The 24405-nt window shown below is 36.0% G+C and overlaps 1 pseudogene; it reads right to left on the bottom strand.

The window, feature by feature from the left end:
• Positions 1–2837, bottom strand: part of LOC114048312 — a 95572-nt pseudogene extending 92735 nt beyond the window's left edge.
• Positions 2838–24405: the final 21568 nt, after the last annotated feature.

Below are 24405 nucleotides of genomic sequence, written 5' to 3'. Positions count from 1 at the left end.
TGTAGTACTTATGATGAAGAATGCTGCCCATCTCCAGAGAAAGAACTGATGGAATCTTAATGCAGACTGAAGCATACTTTAAAAAAAATTATTTTTATTATTTTTATTTTTGTTGTTCTGCATTTTTGGGAATATGGCTAATATGGAAATATATTGCATGACTTCACATGTATAATATATGTAAAATTGCTTGGTTTCTCAAAAAGGTGAGAAGGGAGAGTCAAAGAGAATATGGAGCTCAAATTTTTTTTAAAAGAATGTTAAAAATTTTTGTTTACATGTAATTGAGAAAAAAAATTAAGTGTTAAAAAAAAGACTACAGTATCCTATCCCATTAGTATTCTGGGTCAAACTTCCTCCTCCTTTTTTATATGCTCCTTTTTCCAATGATCCTTTGCCCTTATTTCCAACAAACTCCACAAATTAGATAATTTTCATGTCATGGTGTGTTAACTTGCCAACAGTTCAAATTGTTCTTGTTTAAATTTCAAGATGACTGTAAAACTGGTGGCTGCTTCTACCCCATGCCTTTCTTACTCAAGGCTCACCTTTTTTAAGGTGCTATGCCTTTTTTTTTACACAATGAATATCACTACCCAGAAATCTATATGGAACTAGTAATGAGATGGGCAATTACGACAGCTTCATCCTTGGTACATTTACATAGGCTCTGTGTGTGTGTGTGTGTGTGTGTGTGTGTGTGTCCCAGAAAATTGGTCTCCCTTTATTAGAAAAAATTGTTCTAAAGATTGGAAGGACCTAATTTAGCAATTCCATCTGCCGACACCATCACTTTAAAATTTACTGTATATGGAACCTATAAATGGGTGGGAAAATAACACTACTAATGTAATTTCTTTTTTAACATGAAAAAAAGTTGTTCATCAAAAAAAATTAAAAACAGTCAATGACTTGACATCTAGAATGAACCTCAAAGTAATAAATTAAAAGATTATTATTGTATCTAATCATGTAGTTTAGGCAGAACATTTTTAAACATCCATTTCTTAATACCTGAAGCTTTTCTGGGGCTTGTGTCATCTAACAGGATATGTAGCAAAGCTGCTTTATGGGCTTCCCTCATGCCATAATGTAATTTTTTCACTTATTTTCTTCCACAAGTCAAAATAGAATCTGAACTCAAGTAGGATATTTATTACAAATCTTCCATGCACCATTTTTAAAACCAAGTGTTCCCAATTAGAAAATCAGCATTTTGCAGGGTAAGTACCAGGTTCTGACAAGCCAAGGTATTTATTTCTTAATATGGGAACCATTCATGCACAACCTTCCATCACATTGGTTTAAACTGGTGTGCTTTGCAGCAACATAGAGAGACTTTATTTCAGGAAAGAAATCTCTCTTCATCGTTGTCAGTGGACTATATATTGTTGAGTTTCCCTTCTCCCTTATCTTTACAGTGCTGTTTTAGTTCCCTGAAGAAAAATAAGAAGCAGGAGAAAGGGAAAAACAATATTTGGGCCAATATAATATTGTTAGTAACCTTTACCTTCCATAAATCTGGCCTAAGAGACTGCATATGGTAGTGAATCAGATACCTTCCTTTACAAACTAGAATTCTAAAGGGATAGCTTATTGAGTAAAAGGTTCCTAGATATAAAATAAAGGTATTCCAAATTCATTTTTCTGACTTCAAGAATGTCTGCTATTCACTAGTTAATATAGTGACTCCTACACAATTATGTAGTCACACAATGAAGCATTATACTCTTTTCTTTTTTTCAAGAAACCTTAGGCAATTCAAAGATACCAAATGTTATACTAGTGTTTGAAATATTTTCTAATCCCTTGTAGTATCTGGGATTTTTTTCTTTTATACTTCAGTACATACTTCATTTAAGGGTTTTTTTTTTAATCATCACAGAATTTTTTTAACTTGCTCTCTGATTGAATATGAGGTTTGGTTTGCTTGTTTTTTGCAAAGTTCTTTCATATTTTATTTGGCCTTTCCTGGATCACTCCCTTGAATACTCTTTACTCATGTTCTGCTAAACAATAATAGAAGAAATCACACAACCTTGTTGACTAGGTCCACTAAAACGTTATGTTAGCTAATCTCAACTGGGCCTTCAGTGCAACAAAGCAATCTTTTTATTCTTGCCTCTCTGTCTTGTTTCCCATAGTGTCTATTCTGAAACCTTTCTTTTCTCAAGTCTTCCATACCACTCCTTTCTCATTCTGTTTCTGCAGAAGAACTGTATATTTTACAGAAAAAAAAACCAGAATATTTGTCATGAGTTACCTTATTTTTCCACCTATTCTACCTGTACATAATCACTTCTACCTCACAGGACTGTAAGAATCAAATGAGATAACACTTAAACCCCTTTACAAAACTTAAAGCATTACAGAAAAGCTAGTCATTTCAAAGAAACAAAACTATCTCCAGTTTTATTTTCAGTTATTCAGATTCTTTTTATATTCATGGAAGAAAATTCTGTGCAGCACAAAGAAATGGAAAAGATTTCACAAGAATTATCCCAGATAAATATTTTAAAGTAACCACCAAAAGCAAAATGGATATTTAGGTCCAAAACAATGAATAACATGAAATAAAACTACTACAGTCATATGTGAGCAACAAAATGGAGGACTAGACATTTCTTCAATTTCCATAACCTTTCAAATGTCTCTAAAACAGACATTATGCACCAAAAATAAAGCAACTTCAGTTATCTCCACGGTCAAAGGCTCCAAGAATCAAACAATTTTTAAAAAATGAACTCATACTTACCTTGAACTCACTCAAATCATCTCTTCCACCTCCCTTCACTTACCAGTGAGGCTGCACTAGCCAACACAATGATGTGACACATGGGCTTACAAAAAAACCCACCCTTACACCTAGATGGCCCTCCTTATTTCTAGTTCCACGAAAATCCTAGCTCCAAACTGGAAAAGTATTTTTTTCTGCCAAGACAGACACAACAGAACTTGTTGGGCTGCAATAGAAAACCAGTTTTTTAGCAACCTATCAGGAACAAAAATGTATTGGGACCTCGATAGACAGCCAAAGTCATGGTAGCAATGGTCTGTGCTGCAAAAGATATCTGCAGGAAAGCAGAAGAAGAAAGGGAAAGGGGAAGGACTCTTATCTGGGTTTGAAATAGAACTCAACACCAAATTTCACTCCCCTATCTTCTCAGAGCCTCAGAGACTCAAACAACAAAAAGTATACTCTTAGCACCAGCAAGGCAATATTCTGAACTGAAGATGACAAGAAGAACACAAAGGCCAGATAATGGAAGAATAGAGGGAGCTAGACAGGACACCAGAACAAGACACTAGGACAGACTACTGTGTATTGGGGAGGGGGGAGTGGCACTTCACTAAGTCTAAGAAAAAAAATCTCCTTCATCAAGTCAGGGGCCAGTTCTGCCCACCCAAAGTTATGTGGGGCAAAGACCTAGGCTGCTTAACCACCCCATGCTGAATTGCTCAACATGGGAGGAAACTGAGACATTTTATGATCCAGCCCCCAAGAAAGCCACCATCAAAGGGGAGAGAGTCAGAAAATGAGTGACAGAGGTAATTAAGGGTTTAAAAAAGGTAAATTTCTAAAGATGTCAAGAAGAATAAAACTCAAAGACATTGAACATAAACAGATAAATTAAGAGGAGGAAATTAACAATAGAAAGAAATATGACTCCCAGATCTAGCATATAAGTTCAAGTATTTATGAATAAATACTGTAAAACAAAAATAAATGATATAGCACTGGATGAGACAGAGGACCCTGTGGAATATGAGAAAATGGAACCACATTATGGTGTTCCTGAGTGATTCAAAAGAGAAATGAGAATCATAAGAGTAGAATTTATGTCCTTCACAGCAAAAATATTGGGCAGAATAGAAAAACTGGAATCCGAGATAGTAAGTCTTATCAAAACAAAACAAAGGAAAATCAAATTAAACAAAACCAAAGAACAATAGGTTAGGAATTTAAATAAATGTGAAAGGCAATCTAGAAGAAAAGAAAAAAAAAAGGAAATATGCTCACCATCCAAGCAAAAGATACAAATTTTAAAAACAAGACATGAACAAATAACCTAAAGATCATAGGTCTCCCAAAATGACATGACAAGATGAAAAATCTGAAGATATACTCCAAGAAATAATACAAAAGAATTGCCCAGGGGGCAGCTAGGTGGTGCAGTGTATAGAGCACTGGCCCTGGAGTCAGGAAGAACTGAGTTCAAATCTGGTCTCAGACATATAACACTCACTAGCTGTGTGACTCTGGGCAAGTCACTTAACCCCATTGCCTAGCAAAAACAAAAAAAAAAAAAAAAGAACTGCCCATAACTTCTGAACACAGAAAACAAAATGTCATTTGGAAGATTTCATAGGTCACTGGTACATGAATGTAATGAAATATTACTGTGTCATAAAAAATGATGAATCTGATGAATACAGAGAAGTGCGGAAATGTCTGTATGCAGAATAAAGTAAGCAGAGTCAAGAATACAATATATACAATAGCTATTATTGAAATGGAAAGAACAATGACATACCAAAACAATCAAAAGTGTATATAATAAAATCATAAAGATCAAGTAGAACTCAAATGAAAACGTATGAGAGGACATCCCTAAAGCAACCCTTAATGGAGTTGGGAGGTCCACAGATATTATACATTGCATATGTTTTTGGCCTTTTTTAATGTATTAGTCAGTTGTGCTAACTTTTTTCCTCTCTGATAAAATATTATTTGTCATATGGGATAGCCCTGAGGTGGAAAAGGGGAAAGGATACTTGAAATAACTATAATGAATCAAGAAACAGAACATATCAACAAAAACATATTTGATTAAAAAAAAACATTAATCATTACTTTTTAAATTTTAAAAGAGATTACTGAAATAATTTGTCTTATTGACTAATATCCTATATTGTAATATATGGCCAACATATTTTTCTTGTTGATTGTGATTGTAGTGGTGTTAGTGGTGATGGTGGAAGTGGTGGTGGTGGTGTATTGGTAAGTTGGAGATAAACTGTAAAAAGAGTCAGAGACATTTCAAAAATGTCCTGGGAGATCTCTAAGTCTTTTGAGCAAAAATAATAAACAAAGAAATAAGTTTTTTGAGCAGTAAGTGATGTGCACATGTTGATTTTAAGATGCTTAAGGATATCTAGCTGGAGAACATACAATACAGTTAGTGATGTGGTACTGCTGTTCAATAAACAGACATGGGTTGGCTATAATATCAGTCTATTCTAATTATAATTTATTTTAATATTTTTATATTACAATAACTATTGGCATTATTATTATAATTGAAAATGTACTTGCTATGCGTTATAATGATTTTTAAAGTTATATCCCCTTGTAGACATTGAATTACAATATGAAAAGTCATTTAATAAAGCAAGAACATATGAAGAAAATGCGTTACTTTGTTAAATGGAAAAGGTAAAATGAGATGCTTATGTGATTTAGTGATACCAAATAGAAATTTTGTTTTCAAAGAAATTGTTAAAGCTATTATGTATTTAAAAATGTTCAATTAACCTATAAATCAGGTAGAATTTGAGGCCTATTTCAAATTCCTAGGCTTAACTCAGCAGAATCATTCCCCCTTGATTCTAAATAAGTAAAGGAGAAAATTTTCATCCAGATGTCATAGTACTATATTTTGTAATAATGTTTTCCTTCAATGCTAAATCAAAGCAAACTTTTCTCCTCAAAGGGAGGATGAGTACACATAACTAATCTGACCAAAAATATGGTGAAATAAGTTCACTGATCTAAATTTATACAGTCTAAAAGATGTACAGATATATTACACATGCCATTCGTTTGGAAATTAATATATTATCAATTATAGAGGATTCTAATAGCATATACCTTTATCAGGAACTTTTTTATCACAGGAAGAAAGAATATAGGAAGCATAGAGACATGTTTCAGTACATCAGACAAGGATTGTTTATGTTTTGAATACATTTTTTTTGAAAATGTTCCAAAAATATAAATAGCATTATCCAAAAGAAAAGATTAAACATGCTTCCAAATGTCTTAGGGGCCACGGGAGAAAAAGGAGAGGTTTTTTGTTGTTGTTGCTGGTTTTTTTTTTTTTTGTAGTTTAAATAAAATAGAAGGGGACTGATAAATCTTATACAGGGAAAAGTCTTTGGAAAAGAAAGAGAAAATTAAAGTAGAATCTTTAGTTGGAAAGAGATTACTGAAAAACTACACAAAGACAAAGAATGTCCCAGGACCTAAAAGGGTTCAGTGATGAAGGGGTTATGGTTACTCTGTTCCTAGTAGCTTCAGGCAAAAGGTCTCTATCACTTGAAGGCAAGTCAACTCTTAGCTTGTCCTTCCGAGAAGAACAGGGAGATGTCTTGTGAGAGAAAAACTATAAATCTTCCCTCTATTATTGCACCTGTCTAATGAGTAGATCTATCATGATCTTGTGAGTCTTATGGTTCTCAAAATATCTTCCCAATCACTTGCTACTGTTTAGAAATCCTTCATCAGGGTGAGGAATTTTTCTTTCCACAAAGACAAAAATGCCAGTGATGGTAAAGGTAACACATTAAATGAAATTCATATATATAGACATCCATATATACATATTATATATATATATATGAAAGTATAGTAAACTAATTAAGAAGCTTAATAAGAAATCATCTCTTCCCATGTTAGGTGATCAGAAGTGTGAATAGGCAGTAGTTGACTAATGCGAGAAGTCAACACTAAAATGGAAAAAAAAAGAATTCAGTAGAAAAAAAGATTAAATACTTTACAAGTAGCTTACACATATTTTTATTTTCTTCAAGTGAATAGGAACAAATATAAGAGATAAATCATGGAACCATAGAAGTTAGAGTCAGAAGGGAAATTTGGGATCATTTACCATAATTTCATCATTTTACAGATGAGACTTCCCAAAAAGGAAGGTAACTTGTCCAAGATCATGTGGATACTTGCCATGCATATTACAAATTTAGTTCTATTCTTAGCTATTTAAGAAGATTTTTGTTTGTTTCTACTTATTCTTTTAGCATTTCAGTCTCAGAAGATTTATTAATTGAAGTATAATTATACTATTCTAATACCCTTCTTTCATCTCATATTATTTAACTTTTCATATGTTTTTTATCTTATTTGTCCTACTAAATCTTAAGAGTAGAAATTTCATTTGGTATACTACTCAAACATCTAGCATGAGGCCCTATAACTAGTTTTTTTGTTTTGTTTTGTTTTCTTACCCTATATTCCTGTAGCATTTTCCAAAAGGACCATAGCTTCATAGATTTATAGACCTAAAGCTGGGAGAGACCTCAGAGGTCATCTATTAAAATCTTTAATTTTGTAGATGAGGTAACTGAGGCCATGAAAGATGAATTTACTTGCCCAAGATCACAACTTTTATGTGAAAATTGAAATTTTAACCTAGGTCCTCCCATTACAGAGCCTTTCTACTTTACAAGGTTGCTTTTTCCCACTTAATGCCTTCCTGTCTGCAGTGAAATGCCTTTAACACACTCGTAACCACCCTGGCCCTATTCAGGAGAAATTTCACAGAAACTCAGCATTGAAAGGGACCTCTGAAATTATCTTGTCCTACCTAGACCATTAAAATTTCCCTTTATGACATACTTGACAAGTGAATAACTAAATCTTGAATGAATATCTCAAGTGAGAAGTAATATTTTATTTCCCAATACAGACATTACACTCTTAGATAGATCTAATTATAAAATCTACATACCAAGACTAAATACATGCTTCTTTGAAACTTAGTTCTGCCCTCTCAGTTCAAGCAGAAGTCTAATATTTCTTCCATGTCACGGGTTTTCAAATATATTTGTAAAGCAACTTGACATAAGCCACATCTATAAATGAGAGGCAGGAAAAAGCATAAATTGGAAAAGGACTTTATCCTTACTGTAGAAGTGGATCTAAAGCCCTCTTAGTTCAAATTTAACATTGGGATGAAATTAGGCACTTACGAGTCACTGAACATTTACCAAAGGAAGAGGTATACTTTGCTATAATACAGAAAGAATATGATACTTAGCTTCTTTGGCTATGGTTCCCCTCATCACCATCTGGAAAAGCATCTGGTCAGTCTGTGATTACTCACATGATCTCTGGCACCCACCAAATCTAAGAGTCATGGTGTCCACATGGTTTGGACTTTTATTAGCCATTGGCTAGGAAGCTACATGAAAAAAGCTGGAACCATTCAGATTTCATAAGTGTGTGGGTGGGTAGAAACTTTAGGGAAACCTTAAATGAAGGAAGTAGCATGGAGGTTGTATGTGGGAAGGAATCTGTGATAGCATAAGGGGAGAAACATCAGGAAACTGCTGTTCTACCACATACTATCCCTTAGTACAAAGGTCCTAATGAGTATTTCTAAGATAAGAAGATAGAAAAGAGGAAAAGTTAAAAACAAACAAAACCAAAATGTGGAAGAAAAAAATACAGAAGTCCTAAGCTATTCCTTCTTCCTTCAGAAATGCTAAGTCTCAGTCTCACAATCTGGTCCATGTAATGAATGATGACATATTTTTGAAGTTCACAATGGGTCTCCTAATGCAAACTAGTGATAATGAGCCATATCAGCATCAAGAACATCAGCACCATAGCACAGCTGATGATACCCTAGCGTACTTTTCCTGATGTGAGGTGGTGATGATGAGCAGGAGTGAGGAACATTAGGGCCTCTGCATGGACACTTCAGACATAATCAACAATTCTTTGTCCCACCTCAGAATCATATGTAGTAAAGTAGCTAAGAGATCTGCAGGCTAAGAGGTCTGCAAACTATCTCAGGATCTAATTGATAATGAGGTTCTTCCTGTACCACCACCCACTCAGTATTCCCTGGCCCTCTTCTTGAAAGGGAATGATATTAAATCTTTAACGCCTTTCAGGCCTCTGTGGAATTGTGACCCCTCTGACTTCTTCCATAGGGGCTAAATAATGATTCTCTCTTACCTTCATCCAGCAACTTAGAATTATCAAGTTAGCTAAGGGATCTCTTTTCTCCTAGGTAACTACACACTCAGAATAGCTATATAACAATAATTTCACTTCCCGTGTGATTTTTAAAAAATGTCTTCCAAGAACACTACCCCTTGGTCCCTCAAACCTTTTCTAGTAAGAAGTTCCCTGAACCATCCCAAAGGAAAAGAAGCCTACCAACTGAGGGAGACCTGAACTACTTCTTCAGGGTGTTTGAAATCCTCTGAGATAGTAAGAACCTTAAGGTTGAGGAAAGACCAGAAATAATCAGCCAGAAATATGTTCAAAAACAGTCCATATTTATCAGGTAAGTCTTCCTGGAAACTGGATCCAAAAATGCACTGGACAAGTTAGCTCTTCTTTTCAGGGCAGCATCATAATGTTGCAACTCTTCAACAGAAGGGGTAACCCTCTCACTCTGAGTTAGGAGAGTTCTAATTTGTCAGTTGACAGATTTGACAGGTTGAGGGCCACTGGGGTCAAGAATAGTTGCCTTGTCCTTAGGAAAGAGGTCCTGCACTCAGCACTCTACGGTGTCACCATCTGAATGTCCAGATTGACCCTGGACCCACTCCCCAAACTCTGCTGCTTTTGGAACAATTCCAACCTAGTTTGTTTGTTTTTACACATATATCTCTGATGAATGCCAATATGTCTCACAAACAATTGTATATAGTGGAAAGCATCAGGAAAATACTTCCATCGGTCCTGACTCCAAAGGGAAGAGCTTTTGATTGTCTAATCCTATGCCCTCTAGGTCCAAGACCACTTAGCTAGACTCATGGTTATTACCAAGGAACTTTTATAGATAAATATTTCTCCCCCATCTCTCAAGGATCTCTCACACACCAGTCATACAACCTAGAGCTCTACCAACTGGAAGGACTTTTCCACACCCCTACTCCCTAGGGTATCTCCTGTTACATTAGTAACTATTGAAGTCCAATTATGTATGCCTTTCTTGTAGTGAATGGAACCATTAGATAACCAGTTTAATGTTGTGGCTCAAGAGTCAAGTCTTTATAGTTTTGAGCCCAATGAGCCAATGGAGAGCAGGGATCCAGGGTCTGGACCAGAGGCCTCATTCTCTGGAATAGTCACCATCTATTTATGAAGAGTATCAGCACCAGAGGGACTTGGGCAAACACAAATTCTAATGTACAATTTCCATTTAGCAACACAAGCCACTGTGCTCTACTCATCTGGCTAGACAGACTATCTTGTGTCACCCAACCCATGATAGGCAACTATAGAAAAAGTATGATTCTGTGTCAACTGTTGAGGAGCACCGGGACCCATTAAGAGGCAAACATTTCAAAATAAGTGAAATGAGTGGTGGTTCTGAGGAGCTTGGAGTTCCAGAAGACTAACAGCAGTTTTTTTTTTCTGGTCAACTCTTGGTTCCTGTCAAAGTTTCCACACAGTCTTGTCTTTATGGACAAAAATATTGTCCTTGCAAGGATCATAATTCTCCCCAAGGAGAAAAACTTCTAGATAGTGTACTTTATATCTTCCAGGGCTATAGACTATTCTGGGCCCCACTTGAAACACATTGTCTTTTTTTAAAGTTACTTTTCTTTTTTAAATTTATTTATTTATTTTTAACTTTCAACATTCACTTCCATAAGATTTATTATTTTATTGTTATTATTTTTTGCTAAGCAATGGGGTTAAGTGATTTGTCCTGGGTCACACAGTTAGTAAGTATCAAGTGTCTGAGGCCGGATTTGAACTCAGGTCTGACTGACTCTAGGGCTGGTGCTCCATCTACTGCACCACCTAGCTGGCCCCAATCCATAAGATTTTAAGTTCCAAATTTTCTCCCCTTTGCTCCCCTCCTCTAGCCCAGGATGGTGTGCAATTTGATATAAGCTCTACATATACATTCATATTGAAACTGTTTTCACATTAGTTATGTTTCTGCTTCCAGCAGCCAAGATGGCAGAGAAAGAGGTAAGTTGCTCTTACCCTCCTGTATTAACCTCTGAAAACCCAGAAAATAACACCCAAGGAAAAACCTTAGAAGAGCTGAACCAGAAGAAAAAGAGGATGCAGCAATCCTGTAGCCCAGGTAGCTCAAGGGATTAACGGGAAAGGCCCCTCTTGTCCTAGGGGAAGGGAGTACAGTACAGAACAGGAGGCTTCCCAGCAAGCTAGCAGAAAGGCCCACCTCACCATACCAGGAGGAGATCCTGAAAACCAAGTGATAGACCCCTGAGTGCCTCAGTGAGGGCTGGGGAACCAGTAGAAACCAGCATGGAAAACTACCAAGTGCTTCAGTATTCTACAGCAAACAGGTCTCCCAGTGCCTCAGGAAAAATAAGGGAAGCAGCACTACAAAGGGCCCCAGGAGGATAAACATCCTGCAACATCCATTTGAAAGGAGTTGAAGAAAGGGAAAGGAAAGGAAAAGCAGGCAACCTAGAGTTGCCCTAAAGTTCCAGCCTTGCTGATTCTAGCCCAACACCAGGTAAGTGACCAGAACCCTACAGCCTCCAACTACCAACATCAGAGGCTCCAGCACACAAAGTCAGTGACCAGGGACTAGGTTCCCAAAACAAGAAGCTTGGGAAAGTGCCCTCTGCTCCCCAGCAGGAGAGCTCAATCTCGTTAAAGACCAGGAAATAAGCAAACACCATAAGCAAAAAGAAATGTACAATAGATTCATATTATGAGAACAATGAAGATCAAGGAAGAAATTCTGAAGAGGACAACATTGTCAACAAACCACGTCTGGAATCTCAAAAGGGAATATGAACTGGTCTGAAGACGAAAAAGCCTTCTTAGAAGAGTTCAAGAAGGATTTTAAAAGTAAAATGAGAGAGGTAGAAGAAAAAATGACAGGTAAGAGTCAATAACCTGGAAGAAGGACAAAAATTAACTGTAGAAAACAAATCCATAAAAAATAAAATTGGCCAACTAGAAGAAAAAACAATATGCTGAAGAAAACAAGTCCCTAAAAAGTACAGTTGGCCAACTGGAAAAAAAAAAGTACACTGAACAAGTCCCTAAAAATTACAATTGGCCAAATGGAGAAGGAGGTACAAAATCTAATAGAAGAAAACAACTTGTTAAAAATTAGAATCGGGCAAATGGAAGCTAATGACTCTATGAGAGAGCAAGTATCAGTTAAACAGAAACAAAAGAATGAAAAAATAGATGAAAACATAAAATACCTCATTGGTAAGACAACTGACCTAGAAAATTGATCCAGGAGAGACAATTTAAAAATTATTGGTCTACCTGAAAATCACCATGAAAAAAAAAGAGCCTGGACAGTATCTTTCAGGAAATCATAAAGAAAAACTGCCCTGAGGTCCTAGAACTGGAGGGTAAAATAGCCATAGAAAAAATACGCCAATCACCTCCTGAAAGAGATCCCAAATTGAAAACGCCGAAGAATATAGTAGCCAAATTCCAAAATTACCAGGTCAAAGAGAAAATACTACAGGCAGTCAAAAAGAAACAATTTAAATATCATGAAACCACAGTCAGGATTGCACAAGAACTTGCAGCTTCTACATTAAAAGACTGTAGGGCATGGAATATGATATTCTGTAAGGCAAAAGTGCTTTAGATTACAACCAAGGATCAATTACCTAGTGAAAATGAGCATGATCTTTCAGGGGAGGAGATGGATATTCAATGAAATAGGGTACTTCCAAACCTTCCTGATAAAAAGACCAGAGTTCAAAATAAAATTTGATCTTCAAATACAAGACTCAAGAGAGACATAAAAAAGTAAATGGGACAGAAAGATACATGTTGTTAATAAGGGCAAACAGTTTACACCCCTACAAGGGAAGATGATGCTTGTTTTTGAGAACTGTATTGTTATTACACGTGTTAAAGAGGTATACATAAAGGGGGTGGATATAAGTTGACTTTGATGTAATGAAAAAAAATATCTAATCAAGTGAGTTAAAAGGATCCAAGTAAATGGATTAATCTGATCTAAGAAAATGAACTGAGAGAAAAGGAAAGGAGGAGACAGTCAAGGGTAAATTACATTACAGAGGGAAAAGAAGGGGGGGAGATGAGCATTGTTTGAACCTTACTCTCATCAGATTTGGCTCAAGGAGGGAATTACATAATCAGGTATAGAAATCTGACTAGCCCTATAGGAAGTAGGAAGGAAAAGGGGAAAGGAAAGGGAGGGGGCATAGAAGGGAGGGAAGAAGAAGTAAGGATAAAGGGGAAGAAAAGGGAAAGGGCTAAGAGAAGGGAGGTGGGACTGAAGGAGGCGGGCAGTCAAAAGCAAAACACTAGTGAGGAGGGAAAAGGAGAAAGGAGAAAGAAAAGCATAAACAGGGGGAGGGGGAGGATGGAGAGAAAGACACAGATAGTAATTATACCTGTGAATGTGAATGAGATGAACTCTCCCATAAAACAGAAGTGGATAGCAGAATGGATTAAAAATCATAATCCTACATGTACTAGGGCATAAAAACCTCACAATCCAATGCAGAAAGGCAGAAAAAGTGAATGCTTCCTTTTCAGATCACTATGCAATAAAAAATTACATGTAATAAAGGGCCATGGAAAGATAGACTAAAAAATAATTGGAAACTAAATGGATACTTACAAAAATATAAATTGCCCAGATTAACAGAAAAGGAAGCAAAATACTTAAATAATCCCATCTCAGAAAAAGAAATTGAACAAGCCATTGATGAACTCCTTAGAAAAAAATCTCCAGGGCCAGATGGATTTACAAGCAAATTCTATGAAACATTTAAAGAACACTTAATTCAAATACTATATGGACTATTTGGGAAAATAGGTGAAGAAGGAGTCCTACCAAATTCTTTTTATGATATAAATATGCTGCTGATACCTAAACTGGGAAGAGTCAAAACAGAAAAAGAAAATTATAGACCAATTTCCCTAATGAATATAGATGCAAAAATTTTAAATAAAATATTAGCAAATAGATTACAGAAACTTATCACAAGAATAATACACTATGACCAGGTAGGATTTATACCAGGAATGCAGGGCTGGTTCAATATTAGGAAAACTATCAGCATAATCGATCATCTCAGCAACAAAACTAACAGAAACCACATGATCATCTCAATAGATGCAGAAAAAGCTTTTTGACAAAATACAATACCCATTCCTATTAAAAGCATTAGAGAGCAGAGGAAAAAAAATGGAGTCCTTCTTAAAATGATAAATAGCACCTACCTAAAACCTTCAGCAAGCATCATATGTAATGGGGACAAGCTAGAAGCATTTCCAATAAGATCGGGGGTGAAACAAAGATGTTCATTATCATCACTGTTGTTCAATATCGTACTGGAAATGTTAGCTTTAGCAATAAGAGGAGAAAAAGAAGTTGTAGGTATTAGCATAGGCAAAGAAGAAACAAAGCTATCACTCTTTGCAGATATGATGATATACTTAGAGAATCCTAGAGAATCAAGTAAAAAACAAACTACGTGAAATAATAAACAACTTTAGCAAAGTTGCAGGCCATAAAATAAATCCACATAAATCATTGGCATTCCTATATATTACCAACAAAGCCCAACTGCAAGAGATACAAAGAGAAATTCCATTTGAACTTACTGTAGACATGATAAAATATTTAGGAGTCTACCTCCTGAAACAAACCCAGGAAGTATATGAACACAATTACAAAACACTTTTCACGCAAATAAAGTCAGATCTAAATAATTGGAAAAACATCAGTTGCTCATGGGTAGGCTGAGCTAATATAATAAAAATGACAATTCTACCCTAAGCTAATTTACTTATTCAGTGCCATACCAATCAAATTACCAAAAAAAATTATGTTATAGAGTTAGAAAAAATAATAACAAGATTCATTTGGAATAACAAAAGGTCCAGAATATCAAGGGAACTAATGAAAAGAAATGCAGGGGAAGGTGTCCTAGCCATTCCAAATGTTAAATTGTATTATAAAGCATCAATCATCAAAACTACTTGGTACTGGCTAAGAAATAGTAGTGTATCAGTGGAATAGGTTAAGTATGAAAGACATGGTAGTCAATGACTATAGTAATCTATTATTTGATAAACCCAAAGACCCCAGCTTCTGGGATAAGAACTCACCCTTTGACAAAAACTGCTGGGACCACTGGAAAACAGTATGGCAGCAACTAGGCATAAATCAAAATCTCACCCCATATACCAAAATAAAGTCAAAATGGGTTCATGATTTAGATATAAAGGCTGATACTATAAGCAAACTAGGAGAGCAAGGAATAATTTACCTATCAGATTTATGGAGAACAGAAGAATTCATGACCAAACAGGAGATAGAGAACATTACAAAAAGCAAAACAGATAACTTTGATTACATTAAATTGAAAAGTTTGGGCATAAACAAAGCCAATGCAACCAAGATTAGAAGAAAGGTAGAAAATTGGGAAAGAAATTTTACAACCAGTCTCTCTGATAAGGGTCTCATTTCTAAAATATATAGAAAATTAAATCAAATTTAGATGAATACAAGTCATTCCCCAATTAATAAGTGGTCAAAAGATATGAACAGGCAATTCTCAGATGAAGAAATTAAAGCCATCTAGAGTCATATTAAAAAATGCTCTAAATCACTATTGATTAGAGAAATGCAAATCAAAACAACTCTGAGGTACCACATCACACCTATCAGATTGGTCAACATGACAAAACAGGAAAATGATAAATGTTGGAGAAGATGTGGAAAAATGGAACACTAAAGCATTGTTGGTGGAGATACAAAACAATCCAACCATTGTGGAGAGCACTTTGGAACTATGCCCAGAGGGCTATAAAAATGTGCATACCCTTTGACCCAGCAATAGAACTTCTAGGGCTATATCCCAGAAAGATCATACAAATGGGAAAAGGACCAACATGTACAAAAATATTCATAGCAGCTCTTTTTGTGGTGGCAAAGAATTGGAAATTGAGAGGATGCACACCAATTGGGGAATGGCTAAACAAGTTGTGGTATATGAATGTAATGGAATACTATTGTGTTATAAGAAATGATGAACAGGCTGACTTCAGAAAAACCTGGAAAGACTTGTATGGTCCGATACTGAGTGAAATGAGCAGAACCAGGAGAACAATGTACACGGTACTAGCCATGTTATGCATGTTCAATTTTGTACTGGAAATGTTAGCTTTAGCAATAAGAAAAGAAAAAGAAATTGTAGGTATTAGAACAGGCAAAAAAGAAACAAAGCTATCACTTTTTGATAGACTTAACACTTCTCAGTAATACAAGAATCTAAGACATTTCCAAAGGCCTCAACATGGAAAATGCTATCTACATCCAAAGAAAGAACTATGGAGTTTGAATGCAGATTGAAGCATAGTATTTGCTATTTTTTTTTCTTCTGTTGTGTTTTGTTTCCTCTTTCTGGTGGTTCCTCCTATTGGTTCTAATTCTTACCTACAATATCACTAATGTGAAAATATGTTTAATAGGGATATATATGTATAGCCTATATCAGATTGCATGCCATGTTGGTGAGAGAGATGGAGAAGAAGGGGGAGAAAAATTTAAACTCAAAAGTTTATGGAAGTGATTGCTGATAATTCAAAATAAACTAATTTAAAAAAGAAATGAGCAGATTCTTAAAATCTGCTTCTATTGGCAACTCACACACACAAAAAGAAGAATTAGAACCAATGAGAGAAACCATAAGAAAGAAGGGAAAAAAACAAAAAGAAAGAAAGAAAGAAAAAGAGAGAGCAAATAATATGCTTTGATCTGCTTTCAGACTCCAGAGTTCTTTTTCTGGATGTGGACAGCATTTTCCATCATGAGCCTTTTGGAGTTGTCTTGGACCCTTGCATTGCTAAGAAGAGATGAGTCTATCAAAGTTAGTCATCGCATATTGTGGCTGTTATTGTGTACAATGTTCTCCTGGTTCTGCTCAATTCACTCAGCATCAGTTCATTCAAGTCTTTCCAGATTTTTCTGAAGTCCACCTGCTCATCATTTCTTATATTCCATTATATTCATATACCACAACTTGTTCAGCTATTCCCCAATTGATGGGTATCCCTTCAATTTCCAATTCTTTGCCATCAAAAAAAGAGCTGCTATAAATATTTGTGTATATGTGGATCCTTTTCCCATTTGTATGATCTCTTTGGGATATATACCTAGAAGTTCTATTGCTGGGTCAAAGGGTATGCACAATTTCATAGCCCTTTGGGCATAGTTCCAAATTGCTCTCCAGAATGATTGAATCAGTTCACAACTCCACAAACAATGCATCAGTGTTCCAATCTTCCCACATCTTCTCTAGCATTTATACTTTTTTCTGTTTTATCATATTAGCCAATCTGATAAATGTGATGTGGTACCTAAGAGTTTTTTGATTTGCATTTCTCTAATTAATAGTTATTTAGAGCATTTTTTCATATGACTATAGATGGCTTTAATTTCTTCATCTGAGAAATGCCTGTTCATATCCTTTGACCATTTATCAATTGGGGAATGACTTGTATTCATATAAATTTGACTCAGTTCTCTATATATTTTAGAAATGAGACCTTTATGAGGGACACTGGTTGTAAAAATTCTTTCCCAGTTTTCTGATTCCCTCCTAAACTTGGTTCTATTAGCTTTGTTTGTGCAAAAAATTTTGAATTTAATGTAATCAAAATTATCTATGTTGCATTTCATAATGTTCTCTACCTCTTGTTTGGTCATAAATTCTTCTGTTCTCCATAAATCTGACAGGTAAATTATTCTTTGCTGTCCCAGTTTGCTTATAGTTATCAGCCTTTATATCTAAATTGTGTATCCATTTTGATCTTATTTTGGTATATAGTGCAAGATGTTGGTCTATGTCTAGTTTCTGCCATACTATTTTCCAGTTCTCCCAGCAGTTTTTATCAAATAGTGAGTTCTTATCCCAGAAGCTGGAATCTTTGGGTTTATTAAACAGTAGATTATTATAGTCATTGACTACTGTGTAAAAGACATTGTCTTGTGGGTGACTGTAAATTGGGGCCAGGATATCCAGATGGAGAATATGAGTGTTACTGAACTGTAAAAAGTCCTGGGTTTCCTTCTTAGAACATATAGAAGCATGTGTCAGTAGCTTATTCCAGACTGTGCCTGGAGTCCTCTGGGCTTTCCCCTCCCATTGTATGTCCCAAAACTTGCCTGAGCAGGCTGGTCCCTAGATTTTCTTTGGGTTGATTTTGTACCCCTTGTCTCTCACATTGGCCACCATCTAATCTAGGGCCTTTGCCACAGTGGCTTCATCTTGTCTAGTCAACATTATGTTATCAATATAGTGATCAAATCCAGTGCCCTTAAGAAGAGAGCCCTCAGGTCTCTTCCCTCCATAGCAGTATGGAGAGTTCAGGTAGCCCTGGAGAAGGATAGTGAAGGTATATCACACTTCTTCCCAGGTGAAATCAAATTGTTTCTGACTAGCTTCAGTCCCAAAAGTAGAGGAACAAGCATTGTCAAGGCTAATAAACATATACCAGTCACCTTGGGCCTGGGCTACCTGGTCTACAACATTGATAAGGTCAGAACAACTGTAAAGATAGATCTGATGACTTAGTTCAGCTCCCCATTATCCATTGTAAGATGTCAGGAGCCATCTACCTTCCTCATAGGTAATACTGGATTATGTGTTGTAAGAGGATCTAGTATAAGGAAGTACTCTAGCTTCCTTCATCTCCATCACTAAGGAAGAACATTTTTTTTCACTTTTTCTGGGTACTCAATATTGTATGGTGTTAACTACATGAGAGGGTTCAGGTAAATATAAAGGTTTCAATTTGGTCCTACTCACAAGGCAACATGTCTAGAAGTTGCTGGGAAGGTGCACACAAATGTTAAACCTATAGCACTCCTTCTCTCCATGGTCTGCCCTCTGTAGCCTTCCAGGAATGGTTCAAAGGAGGCTTTGGAAGATACTTCAGGCTTGGGTAGGACTGAAAAGAATTGTGTAGGGATTATGTGTGGGAAGGAAGCTGTGTCAGGGTAAGGGTACCTGCATCAGGACACTTCTGTCCTACCAAAGTTCTCTGGATTTAATTTTGTTTTAGTGCTTTTTTCCTCTCCCATTCATATGCACGAGACACCAAAACAGTCTTGTGGTTGAAAAATTGCAAGTTCCAAATTAAGGGAATTGTTGATATTCTGCTGAAATACAGTCCTCTAAATTAATGTTGATTGGATGAATTTGAGCAATTTTAAAATAGAGTAGTGAGTCAAAAGGTATCTCTAACCCTAAATCAGAGGAAAGGGTTTCTTTGGTCTGCTAAGCGTGTGAAGACAGAATGAATATATAATAGTTAATTCCAAAGGCCATGAAGGAAATTGAAGCAAGTGTTGTGGAGTGCTTAGGTCCTAGTCAGACATCAACGATGCCAAGGTCTTCCACTGCATCCTGGACCATTGCCAATCATTCTGACTTTTGTCTTATCACTGACTTTTGATGACTCTGGGAGAGAGAGTGAGACTGATGACTGCCTCACTTAAATCTAACTCATGCACAAGTCAAGATATCATTCCTTGATGTCATTGGTCCTCTTTGAAAACAAAGGACAAACAATTAATCCAAAGAAGACCTTTAAAGAATGGTATCTTTGTCTGAAGGACCTACTATGTGAGTTGTAGGGAAGGGTGAATTGAAAACAGCTGTCATGCCCCCTTAAGTCTTTTCCTTTCCAGACTAAACATTCCAAATTCCATCAGCTCTTAATCATTTGGCATGTATTCAAGAATCTTAACTCTCCAGGTTGCCTTCCTCTGGATATTATATAGGTTGTCAATGTCCTTTCTAAATGTGGTGCTCAGAAATTAGCATACTCTTCTAGACAAGGAGGCTTCATTATCCTGATGAAATTATAGAATATATTATTAAGGACATGGTTAATAATGATATATAAAAGGAAGCTGTGATAAAGGCAGCATGGTTTTATTTAAAAAGAAAAAAGTCAACTTATTTCCTTTTTGGATAGAATTATTAGATTGGCAGATCAAGGGAATATTGTAGAAATAATTTCTCTAGATTTTAGCCAAGATTTTGACAAAATCTTACAAACTGTTGTTATGAACAAAATTGAAAAATATGAGCTAGATAATGATACAATTTCAAGAATTCTTAACTGATTGAAAGTCCAGTACTGAAGACAATGCAATATAATTTTGAAGATTTCCAGTGGAGTGCTCCAGGGATCTTTGATCTCAAATTAGAAGGTCAATAGTGTCACAGATTTTAGAAGGCTCCTTGGTTTAGATGTTATAGATTCTATTCTCTTCCATTCCATTTTCTTTTGGATCTTAGGATGGCATTTGACCTTCTCTACTCCATTCCCTCTCTCATTTTCCACAACATTTCAAGAATCACTGACAGTGGTTTCAATAGTCACATTAGTTACCTATTTCTGATCCCTAACAAGTAATTCTTGTGGGATAGGTGGTTTATCGTGGGCATGTAGGTGTTTTCTTCTATCTCTTCACTTACTTTCAGTAATTGGCCCTAGGCCACTAGCTCAGTGCCATGCAGGCCTTGCATTTAGTTCATACAGTCCTAAAAGTACTGCATTTAAAGCTAGAAGAGATTTCTGAGGTCATCTAGTCCAATGTCCTCTTTAGCAAAATGAAGAATCTGAGTCCTAATGTAGTTAAAGTGTCATGAGAAGTAGTGTAGTGTAATAGCCAAAATTAACAATGAGGAGATATGGGTCTGACGATGGAAGAATAATTTATTTAGAATAAAAAAAACTGAAATTCTAGTATCAGTTCTGCCTATCCTATATCATTTCCTCCCCAGCATCCTTCTTGAAAGAGGATCTCTGAGAAAGTAGAAGTCATGTGTCATAAATTCCACCTTTTCTTCAACTTGATACCTCAAGTTCACTCTTTGTTGTTCTTTCTTCATTTGGTCTAGTTTCTCATGAAGAGGAAGTCCCTTTCTTTGCCAAGACTTAACTCTCTCTACTAGTGCTTTTCATTTCATGCTTTGCTATTTCCCCTTGGAACTTTCCATCTCTCTATTTCTCACATCTTCAAACTCACTGAACTCACTGGCTTCTTTCCCTACAAATATTCTCAGGGTCTCTCTCAGCCTTAAAAAAATGCCAACATCAAAGCCAAAAATATCTGGGTTCAAGTCCCACATCTGACACAGACTGACTATGTGATCCTAGACAATTCACTTAACTTCTCAGTAGTCTAGGCAACCTTCTAGTACTATAAGTAGGAGAGATGTGTTAATATTTGACCTGCATTGCTGACTTGCATTGGCAGAAAGCATTTCCTCATCTTCTTTATGGTGATGAAATCACAGGTCCAGGACCTATTCTATATCACTTTATCTTTTCACAGTCAAATATATATCATTTATATATGTATGTTTTTAAATAGATCATTTTGCTTCAATTTCCTCTTTTTTCATTCATTTCTCAATCTCCTGTAATCTGGCTTGTGACCCTCCAACTCAAATGAAGCTCTTCTTGCTCAGATTTATATCTATCTCAAGTGCTCAGTTTAATGGCCTTTTCTTGGTCCCCAACCTTCTTAACTTCTATACCTTTTCACACCATCACCTATTTCTTGTGCTTTGGCTTCTCTAATACAAATGCCAAAAATTTAGAAAACAAGTAAATGGAGCTAGAGGTCCTAAGAAAAGGACACACATTTGGCTTCATAGGAAACACTGATATACGGGAGAAAATATGCCTGCAACATTGTTCTGGCTTGATATCTCTTATTCAAAAGAAACATACTAGAGAGAAGGTAGATGAGGTAGCATTGCTTGTTAAGAAAGTTAACTCACATGAGCAAATCTAGGAAGCACAAGGGAAAAGCATGATGAAATGTATTTTGGTGAAAAAAATTGGAGACAAAAGAAGAAGGAGGAGGAAGAGAAGAAGAAGAAGAAGAAGAAGGAGGAAAAGAAGATGAGAAGGAGTTTGGACAATCCTGGAATAGGATGATGATACAGTAGTGAGCAAAGACTTCAATTATACAATTATATCTGCTAAAGTTCTATCTCCATTGAAAGCAGAGTGACTTATCACTTCTTGACTTGCCTCAGTGATTGATTCATACTTCAAGAGCTAAAAGAAAATAAGAAAGGGAACTTGTGTATTAGATCTAATTCTCATTAACATAGAGGGATAGGTTGCTGGTTTAGAAATAATGAGGATCATTGGGGAAAGTAACTACTCCCTTATTTGTTGTTTGATCAAGATAAAGAAGAAACCTAGATATGGATTGGCATATATCCTGGATTTTGGAAAAGCATAATTTTTTTAAAGTTAAGGAGAATAGATTAAATTCCATTGACCAAAATTCTAAGGAAAGTCAACCCAGGAGTCAAGTAATCAACTCAACAAGTATTTATTAAGCAACTAAACTATGTATGAGGCTCTGTGCTAAGCACTGGAGATACAAAGAAAAGCAAACAAACAAACAAACAAAGCAAACAGTCCCTGCTCTCAAAGAGTTCACAGTCTAATGGAGGAAAACAAACAAGTATAAAGAAGATATGTACAAAGAAGATAGCTAGATTGATATGAAATAATATGATATGGTATGATACAATATATAATGGAGAATACTAACTGGAAGACACTGCTATTTAGAGAGATTGGGAAAGGCTTCTTGAAGAAGGTAGGATTTTAGCTGATACTTGAAGGAAGGCAGGGTTGCTAGGAGGCAAAACTGAGGAAGGAAGAGAGTTCCAAGCAGATACGACTGCCATGTGTAGAGTTGGAAATTGGTGTGACCTGTGTGAGGAACTGTAAGGAGATCAGGGTAAATGGATCACAGTGTATGTGCAGAGGAATAAGGTGTAAGAAGATGGAAAAGGTAGAAAGAGGCCATGTTACTGAGAGCTTTAAAAGCCAAAGAGGATTTTATTGATCCTGGAAGTAATAATGAAACCACTAGCATTTATTGTATTCAATAAATGGTGATATGGTCAAACCTGATCTTTGAGAAAATCAGTTTGACAACTGAATGAAGAACACATTTGAGTAAAGAGAGACTGGTGGCAAGTCTACCAACCAGCAGGCAATTGTAATAGTTTAGGTATGAGGTGATAAGGGTATGGACCAGGGTGACGGCAGTGTGAGAGGATAAAAGAGAAAAGAAATATAGTGAGATGCTATAAACATGTACATGACAAACTTTGACATTGATTGGATGGGGGGTAGGCTAATAGAGAGTTTGGAACCCAGGATAACACCATGATTGTGAGCCTGGTGGATGGTAAGAATGCTGGTATCCTCAGCAGTATTTGAGAAGTTAGAAAGAAGGGAGAGTTTGAGAGGAAAGGTAATGAGTTCAGTTTTGGACATATTGAGTTTAAGATGTCTTCAGAACATTCAGTTTGAGATGTGTAATAAGCAGTTGGAGATGGAAGATTGAAGATTGGGAGGCAGGTTAGGTATGGAAAAGTAAAATGTCTTTTTTCTTCTTCTGTCTCCATTGTTTTTCACCTAAATACATTTCATCATGCTTCTCCCTTGTGCTTCCTGGATTTGCTCATGTTGGGAGTCATTTGTGTAGAGATAATAATTGAAACCATGAGAGGTAATGAAATCACCAAGTGAAATAGTATAGAATGAAAAGAGAAGAGAGTCTAGGACAGAGCACTGGGGTGGGGAGGGGGGCTGCAATTATAGCAGGCATAACATGAAGATACAGCAAAGGTCACAAAGAAGGAGTCATCTGATATATAGGAGAAAGAAAAAACAGAATAAAGTAGTGTCACAAAAATCCAAAAAGAAGAGAGTATCAAGGAGAAGAGGGTGAATAATAATACTAATGGCTACAAGGTGAGGATAGGACAAGAAATATGAGGATTGAGAAAAGGTCATTGGATTTGGCAAATAAGAAATCACCAGTAAATTTGGAGAGAGAAGTTTCAGTTACGTGATGAGGTTAGAAACTATCACACAGTTAAGAGAGTGAGAGGAAAGGAAGCAGCAGCATCAATTATAGAAAGGCTTCACAATGAATTTCATCATGAAAGAGAAGAGAAATGCAGAATGATAGCACGCAGGGACGGAAGGATCAGATCTCAGGAGGAAAATTCTGAATGGAATTTCACAGAAAGAAAATCAAGTCCAATAGGAAGGAAAAAAGAAAGTTTCCTGATTATTATAGGCTTACAAAATTAGAGCAACAGTGAGCTCAGAGGCTGTTCAGTTCTCATATTACAAATGAAGACGTTGAAGCCACAGGAGTTTGAGAGACTAGCCCAAAAATCAGGTTGAAAATTAATATCTGACTCCAGAACCTACATTCTTTCCATTATATAATGCTGAAAAAAGATGTATACAAGATGGAAGGAAGGACAGGAAACTGAATGAACATAAAAGACTGATCAAGTCCTATACAAATAGTGTTACTGATACTAGAATTGAACATAAGCTGAGGTTGT

The sequence above is a fragment of the Vombatus ursinus genome, unplaced genomic scaffold (genome assembly GCF_900497805.2).
Source record: "Vombatus ursinus unplaced genomic scaffold, bare-nosed wombat genome assembly UNPS02014792.1, whole genome shotgun sequence".
NCBI lineage: Eukaryota > Metazoa > Chordata > Mammalia > Diprotodontia > Vombatidae > Vombatus > Vombatus ursinus.
The sequence above is the reverse complement of the archived record's forward strand: the minus strand, read 5'-3'. Positions and strand labels throughout refer to the sequence as shown.